Genomic DNA, 9,196 nt, shown 5'->3' on the forward strand with positions numbered 1-9,196 from the left:
ATCTTGACACAAAAGGGAATGGGGCTTGTCACTATATTCCATATTTTATCCATGATTTAGCACAAAGCTGCCCTGAAGTCACAGTGACTGCTCCTTACCTGTAGCCCGTGTTATGTATAATAAACTTTAAATTTATGTAATCCTCTGTGTGCCTTTGTGCTGAACTGCAAAGTCACTGAGAACATGATAAAGGAAAAAAAAAAGAGAGTAGAAATTAAGCTTGTTTTTGCATGTTCTCAACTGCACTTGAAAACAGCCATTAAGGGTGAATCTCCCCTTCCCCAGAGCCATTACCCAGAGACAGCTTTTTTTTCTAGGCAGTATCTTGATCATTGGGATGTAAAGCTGGCCCTTTTTATGAGATCATCCATCACTTTTGTCCACAATCAAACTGCTTAAAGAAGCACTTTGCTCGTGAGCTTAGGATTCAAGTTCATTGGTTTCTTGATGAGGTAGATTTATAATCTCTAATTGTTTCTTAACATTAGATTTAGCTTGGACTTTTTGGTTGTAAGCAAGTTAATATGTATGCTAATAGCTATTAGTAAGTAACTTTTGTCAGTTTTATTATTGTGAAAAAAAATCTCACAAAAGTTAAATGTAGGCTAAAGTGGCACTGTTGTTTAAGTCTGTTGCTATTTTTATGTTAGCATTACAATTTGCTGCGGTAGTTTTTTGTGAGTTTTTTTATTTTTGAGAAAAAACCCTCACAAAAATAAAGCTTTTTGTACACTGAGATAATGTACCCACCACCACTGGGCGACTATGTACTGTAAAGGGGGTTCCCTTCAGGGCAACTCTCTTTGATTTGCTCCAAAATGGCAGCTGCTATTGTCATTTGAGTCACACCTGTGGAAAATTAACTCAACCAATACAGCTGACACCTTTTACATCACCCTACCTAAGAGAAGAACCCTGGTATGTTGTCAGGCCTGCCTCCTCCCAACCAAAACACTTCAAAAATATATTCAGCTTCCAGGTGCGGAATGACCAGANGAGAGAGAGAGAGAGAGAGAGAGAGAGAGAGACATGATAGATAACAAAAGCAGGAGAAGTTTATGTCCTGATACAGTCATCCATAAAGAGAACGGCTGTCATGTTCAAGCGAAATACTCTGAATATTTCGGCCATTTTCTGCCTGAGTGCACCCCTGAGGTGGCGTCATCAGGAGGAGGAATGGAGAGAACTGGTCCGTGTTGAGCCTCAGTATCAGCAGATGTTGTCAAGAACCCCCCCCACCCCCCATCCCCAACCCCCACCCTCCAGGAGTCACTGATAATCTGGTTTTCAAGCCACAGTAGTCTGTCAACTGATAGGGTGGGGAATTGAAGGAGGAAACATCCGCAGAAAACTCTCGCTGGTTTCCTCACAGGCCTTTTATTATTATTATTATTATAATGATAATAATCTGGAGGCTAATCTCCTCTTGTGGCATGCAGGGGTTGAATGTCTCGGACAGCGAGCGAGTCTGCATTCAGGAGTGGTGCTTCAGCGTCTGCATGAGGTCTTGATTCAAATGGTAATCACTCCTTCAGTTTTATACTCCTCTATTTAGCTGACTCTTTGAAGAACTTCATCAGGGAATAATGGCTTCCAATCAATATCATATGGCCTCATTTTTCTTTTAACTTTTAATGACTTTTTAGTTCTGCCGAATCAAAACTGTTAGCCTGTGACTGTAGGATGGAGCCCCTCTGAGGCACAAAGCATGGAATTAAGAAAAAAAAAAAATCATCCTTGACTCTGCAGGCTTAAAGGATTTTTTTTTTTCCCACAATTCAAAGCTTTCTTTTTCCACATCCTTCAGAAGAAGCTATTTGCTGCCATCAATTCTGTACTTGAAACAACTTGAAACTGCCACCAGCTCCCTGCAAGGTAATCCATCATAGTAAACACGGAGCCTTAATTTGGGTTTTTGTCAGATTTGTTTAATGTTGCTTCATTGTGTCAGAGCTGAGTGTCTTCATATCAGTGCAGCATTAGGTTTCTTTGCTTACTGACAATCAGCTGACACCACAAGTCTCTGTGAGGAAATAATCCCACCAAACATGTCACCTTACAAATTTTGTCACATTCATGTTTCCCCATCGAGGGTCTCTTCTCTGAAGCCGGGCTTAAATATATGTAATATAAATGTTAACTAGGCGCGACGTCTGTTGCACAATAATTTGGGACAAACAGTAGAAAATGGGCTCAGACTGTGACAAAATCTGGCAGGTATGACAGTTGACATTTTGGAACGGCTGAGGTACCACTGAGGTGGCATTTCCAGCAGCAGCTGTTGAGTGTTGTAGCATTCACATTGAATGCATGAAACTCAATTTCTGCACCGAAGTCAAACAGGACAGGCACCAGATATTGAAGGACGTATTTTACAAACACTTTTTTCTTTTTTTTTTCTTTTGACAAGTAAAATCTGAAATACACAAAAAAATATGGACATCTTCTGTTGATGCACTTGCACTCTAAGATGTTTAGTATTGATTTGTATTAAATTGTTTACTTTAGCCCGCTAGCTTGGAGCTGTGTGTGGGATGTGTCTAGAGGTCCCTCCCCTCCAGTGATTGGTCCCATAAATCCACTTGAACCAGATATTCACAAAAGAAAAGAAAAACTAAACAAATTTAAAAAAAAAAAAAGATGTCAGGCATAAAAATGAATCATTGCACTGGTTAAAAACCACAAAACTAAAAGTTAAAATAATTTCTTTCAATATTTCCATCGCTTCTTCTCCGTGGATGGATATAAGTATGTGACAAATTACACCATGTGGATTAAATTCTTCAGTGGGCACATTACTTGTTATTAGAAAACATAATGAGAGATTAAAAATAGACGGTAACACCTGTGACTGAGGAGTTATGTAAGCCTGTATGAAGCCAGTTCAGACACATTTGTTGATTAAAATAACAGTGCTTCTGTTCGAACAGGTGACAGCTAAAAAGAGTAGCTGAGTCGTGAAATAACCACCGACTCAGAGGCTGAACATTACAGTCCCTGCTCAGGACACCATGCCTCACACACTTTGCAATCACATTAAATCTTTAATTTCATATTTTGGCACTGAACAGTGAAGCTCTTAATTGTATATTACATTGCATCTGGCATCCTCTGTCTCCTCATCTCAGTTCCTAACTGAGTGCACAGTGAGGAAACTCGGTAACGCCAATATTTCATTCATTTGTCTGTAATTGACAGCTGACATTTTCATGCACTGGGACAAAGTTTTGTAGCCCTTGAAAGACAAACCAGAGCATCACCTTAAAAAGCCCTATATGGAGATCCTGGCTTTATGCAGAGCCCAAATAATATGAAAACTTCTTTGATGTTATTAAAGTAATCCTATGCATAACCTTGCGGTGCCTCATTATCTTGACACAAAAGGGAATGGGGCTTGTCACTATATTCCATATTTTATCCATGATTTAGCACAAAGCTGCCCTGAAGTCACAGTGACTGCTCCTTACCTGTAGCCCGTGTTATGTATAATAAACTTTAAATTTATGTAATCCTCTGTGTGCCTTTGTGCTGAACTGCAAAGTCACTGAGAACATGATAAAGGAAAAAAAAAAAGAGAGTAGAAATTAAGCTTGTTTTTGCATGTTCTCAACTGCACTTGAAAACAGCCATTAAGGGTGAATCTCCCCTTCCCCAGAGCCATTACCCAGAGACAGCTTTTTTTTCTAGGCAGTATCTTGATCATTGGGATGTAAAGCTGGCCCTTTTTATGAGATCATCCATCACTTTTGTCCACAATCAAACTGCTTAAAGAAGCACTTTGCTCGTGAGCTTAGGATTCAAGTTCATTGGTTTCTTGATGAGGTAGATTTATAATCTCTAATTGTTTCTTAACATTAGATTTAGCTTGGACTTTTTGGTTGTAAGCAAGTTAATATGTATGCTAATAGCTATTAGTAAGTAACTTTTGTCAGTTTTATTATTGTGAAAAAAAATCTCACAAAAGTTAAATGTAGGCTAAAGTGGCACTGTTGTTTAAGTCTGTTGCTATTTTTATGTTAGCATTACAATTTGCTGCGGTAGTTTTTTGTGAGTTTTTTTATTTTTGAGAAAAAACCCTCACAAAAATAAAGCTTTTTGTACACTGAGATAATGTACCCACCACCACTGGGCGACTATGTACTGTAAAGGGGGTTCCCTTCAGGGCAACTCTCTTTGATTTGCTCCAAAATGGCAGCTGCTATTGTCATTTGAGTCACACCTGTGGAAAATTAACTCAACCAATACAGCTGACACCTTTTACATCACCCTACCTAAGAGAAGAACCCTGGTATGTTGTCAGGCCTGCCTCCTCCCAACCAAAACACTTCAAAAATATATTCAGCTTCCAGGTGCGGAATGACCAGAATGTTACTGTCATGCCATTGTGTGTTTTTTTTTTTTTTTCATGTTTGTTTGTGCACTCTTATGGTGTTTGTGATTCTAGGTCAGTGGATTCATTCATTTTAATTCCACAAGTGAAGTCAGCCAAATGCAAATGAGGGCATGTGCGCCACTTTCTTTTCTAGATATTTTTCTGAGGGCGAACAAGCTGAGCGTATCCAAAAATACATAATGCTGAAAAGCTGGAGTAACATTAAGTAAAAGTGAGACTGCGACAAAAGGTCATCCTCCCATTTATGTCCTGAGGTGCTGGCACCCCTGCGATGCTTGTCAAAAACAGCCAGATGTCTAGGTACATAATAAAAAAAGCAAGACTAAGAGAGAGTGGTTAGAAGAAGAAAAAAAAATCCCCCTGGGTGTACAAGTACACTCTCTATTAGTGATTGACAGCAAAGAGCTAAGAGGACATAGTTTAAATGCCTGAGTGATTTCTGTGTCTTAAAGTACAAAGGAAAACGAGCTCAAACCAAAGAAGAGGAGACCTGGAGAACACAGACGCACTGCAGTCACATCCCTATTATCTCCTTCAGGATTCAGGTCTGCTACATAAGCCCAGAGTATAAAAGAGATTCGATCTTTGGAGATTTCCTCCTCTTGTCTAACTTTCCGAGGGCGATGCACACCTCATAATCAGATTCTGGTAAAGTTGGAGGAGGCTCTGGCTCGTTTGTGTAGGTGCAGCAAGGCGGCTAAAAATAGCCCGCAGGGTGATGGCACAAAAACAGAAGCTGCATGTGAGATAGCTCGTAACTTGAAGAAGCACGGGGCAGATAGTGGCATGTCACTGCATTTTGCAGAAGGGAGGGGGTTGGTGGTGAATGAACGAGAGAGAGGTTTGTGTTTGAGTGGAAAAGGAGATGGGGAACGGTGGCAGAGAGAGCAGGATTGAGAGTCTGTGTGTGAAAGAGAGAGAGAGATATAGAGAGAGAGAGCGGTGAGGAGAATTGGGGAGAATCCGGCAGATGAGAGGAAAAGAAGAGGCCAAACTCCAGGGGGCTCACAGCCTCTTTTCACCAAACTGACAGCAGGCTCGAGCTCCTGCCGAGGAGAAGTGTGTGTGTATCCCGTTACACAAATCCCCATATGCTTGTGCACCTTTGGGTGTGTGTGTGTGTGTGTGTTGAGGGGGGGGGGACTCCTGCTGAAGCCTGTGACCTAGCTCACAGTGGATGACTGGAGCTGGAGCTCACTAGCAACAGGGTGGATGACAATGCAGTGTCAAAAGCCTGAGTGGTGTCCTCTTCACCACAGGAGCACATCATATATCCCACCGAAAAACAACAACAACCAAGAAAAGAAAAAAAAAATGCTCCAAGGGATTTGGCCATGATTCACCATGTCGGAGAGACTCACTTTTGCGTGTGTGCATTGTCGAGGAGGGTGAGGGTCTGCGTGCAACGTGTGCGAAGTTCACATGTGTCTCACAGATCGTTTGTGGAGGCAGGAGTTCTGAACTTACACCAAATATTGATCTGCACAAGCGGAGTTTGTTGAGTTTGACTGAAAATGTACTTCATACGCACACGATGATGAAGACACGCTTATTCACGGGAACGCCAACAGGCTTTGCATAGAGTGTGTGTGTGTGTGTGTGTGTGTGTGTAAATATGGGTATGTAGGAGTGTGTGATGTTGTCATCAGGAACAAATTAGCCCAGGCTGTGAGCTTTGCAGTGGGTGGTATCGAAAAGCACATGCTGGCTTCAATAAGCATGGAAACAGTAAGCTCTGGGGGAGCAGGAGGGCTAAAAAGACACACACACACACACACACACACACACACACACACACACACACAAGCTTGCATCCCTGCTCCCACTATATGCAGCCATGTGTACTGGGTCATGCAGAGTCAAGACCCAGCAATCATTCCTAAACAAGCTGGGACTGTGTGTGTGTGTGTGTGTGTGTGTGTGTGTGTGGTTTCATATGTATATTGTGTGGTATGCAAATCTACAGTATGTATGTAGGTCTCAGTTTCAGCTGAGCATGAATGACATAAACCAAACCAATCATTCCGTTCGTCTTCGTGTGTGTGTGTGTGTGTGTGTGTGTATGTGTGTGTATGTGTGTTCCCCGGTCCTGAGCCATCAGTATTTACTGTGCCTACAGCTGACATTTATTACAGGTGTAGGTACAACAACCACCGCACCATATAAAACTGTCCTTGATTACATTCTGAACTCCTGGGAGGATTGAGAATAATCTGTGTGTGTGTGTGTGTGTGTGTGTGTGTGTGTGTGTGTGTGTGTGTGTGTGTGTTAAATATGGAACAACTTGTGCTGTATTTGTAGTTCTGCATAAAACTAGTGCTAATTAGTTTTTTTTTTTAATTATTATCATTTCTCACGTGGGTTCAACACTACAAGTGCGGTAGGAATAAATATTTAATATGTTCCACATCTCTGACAAAGAAAAAAAACGGAACAACAAATGTGCCTTTTCTGTGTGGAGGAATGTGTGTGTGTGTGTGTGTGTTTAACTTGCCTCCTCCCTCAGCTCTTGCAGCCTCTATACAACACAGGCCTATGGGTGAGGGATGACTTAATTGTTTTGACTTCTAACGTCAAGGATACAACAGGAGGAACACATGAAGCCCAGAGCCGAGGATGCGCACATATTTTTTTTGTATGAATTTAAAGTTTGCTGAAGTTTAAAAAAAAAAAAAAAGGCAAATTCTGCAATTCACTGTAAATGCATGCTAGAGCCGCACTCTCTTAAGTTGAGGGATGAAAGTAGTTCAAGTTCAAAGATGGCAGGTGAAAGCTGGGGCGCGCTTCGCCTTGTTCTGAAACATCAGCTGTTCCTGCAGATATCATGGAGTTTATCACTACAGAGATAAAGAACAGTGCATTCAAAATGACTGAAACATTAGGAACCTGTTTGCAGTTTCAAGGTGTTTTAATCTAAAGGAATGGCTCAGAAAAACAGTCACTTTTTAATTGTCAATTTTACAGAAATTAATGGGTTTTTTTTTCCACTCTTAAGTATATTTTCCTTTTCTTTGAGAGCAATCCGCTTCTCTTAAATCCACAAGATTAAGGACTGGCTATAATTCCAAATAAGAGGCTTCAAAAATCCACAGAAGAGACTTCAGGGACTTAGGACCATCCTCTGGTGAAATCACTAAGCCTCAAACACACAGTGGAAGTGTGTGTCTGGGACTGAGAGAGTGGAGAGACTCCAGACAACTGGGGGATGTGACCTATGAGTCACGTCTGATTCATGAGCAGGGGGGACTGACTTCCGGGACAGGTCTGTTGATTTGCATCTCAAAACTTTACATCTGTCTCTTCGATTTTCTAGAAAAACATAAACAAGTGTTACAGTGTTTTTTTTGTTGTTTTTTTTACAAGGAAGCATTTTTGGGGAGATGAAAAAATAGACAGAAACTTACTGACAGATGTTAAAGAATGATGACAACATGGCAGCAGCTTTGTTCCACCCCAGCACTGTTTTCATAGTAATCTGGTACTTTATTGATCATTGTAGAGATGATTTAACACATTAACCTACTTCTTCATTTTGAATTAATTTCCTCTGCAATGGAGGTTCTGCCCCCCCCCCCCCCCCCCCCCTCTCTCCCCCCCCCCCGTTGATTCGTCAGCTTGATTACACAAAAAGTGGTGAACTGATTTGCACCGAACTTGGTGGAGGGATGGTTCATGAACCAGGTCGGGGCAGATCTGGATCATTTACTATGAATTTGAATTTTTTTCTCTTCAGTCTGGTGCATGTTGTTTGACATTGGCCTCAAGCTAGCCTCTAGCTGTGTTTACATAATCATTTTTATTAAAAGAAACAATATGAATAACCCTGTGAAAAGGTGGGAGATGCAACACCAAAGCTACCTGCGGTCCACAGTCCAGAGCAGGGCAGGCCAAAACCTTGCCTGGTGCCACAAAAAGGCCTCATGGATCATACGGTCACACAAAACATCTATAATTCCCTTTATAGCCATGATTAAGTACTCAGTGACAACAAAACCATGACAAAACATGAACAGATGAAGTGACAGACATTTTTAATTTGTTCATTTGGGAATGTTCCAGTGGCCCTGGAACCCAAAGCAGCCGCTTAGTTTGCTTTCCCATCAGGCCGCACTTCAAACAGAAGAATCAGCTGGCCAGATGTACATCACTTCCTTTTTTATAGGGCTTGCAAATCGTGACTCTTTCTGGAAAAAGCCTGAGAATCAGATGTCCCTCGCACTGACACTATGGATCTCATCTCCTCCGATCACATACCACATTTGGATTCATGGTTCTGGTGTTGTGTGCAACGTCCTTTTGTGGTAGAAATTAAAAGCAGAGCACATTTGAGCTTGTCAGGCCTCATCGCCCCCGTTCCCGTTTTATTATACATTGCTGCAGGCGAAACAATACACCACTTTTTGAATATCAAAACGGCACTAATCTTTTACTAATGACTTGACATGACATGACATGTATGGCAGATAGGACGTCACTCACTGCTCTTCAGGCTTCTTATCAAACAGAATATGAATAACATTAACATCCATGTCAACATGCACTTGCTTTGGAGCTCAAAAGGAGTGAAGTGGTTCATTTAGGGTCCAAGATGGAAATGTAGAAGTGCCTAGAAGAGTTCATGACTTTTGTCTAACATGAATTTATTATGATGTCTGGGTTTTAAAAGGACACAGGGCAGCATGTAGTACAAAGCCTGGCAGCAAAAACATATCATTTCTGGAGTATTGATATTTTGCAGCACATTAAATATAAAAGTCCCATGATTGAGTCTGTTCTTCTTTTCTTCCCTGTTGGTCTAGACAT

This window comes from Seriola dumerili, unplaced genomic scaffold (genome assembly GCF_002260705.1).
Source record: "Seriola dumerili isolate Sdu_G_001 unplaced genomic scaffold, Sdu_1.0 BDQW01000105.1, whole genome shotgun sequence".
NCBI lineage: Eukaryota > Metazoa > Chordata > Actinopteri > Carangiformes > Carangidae > Seriola > Seriola dumerili.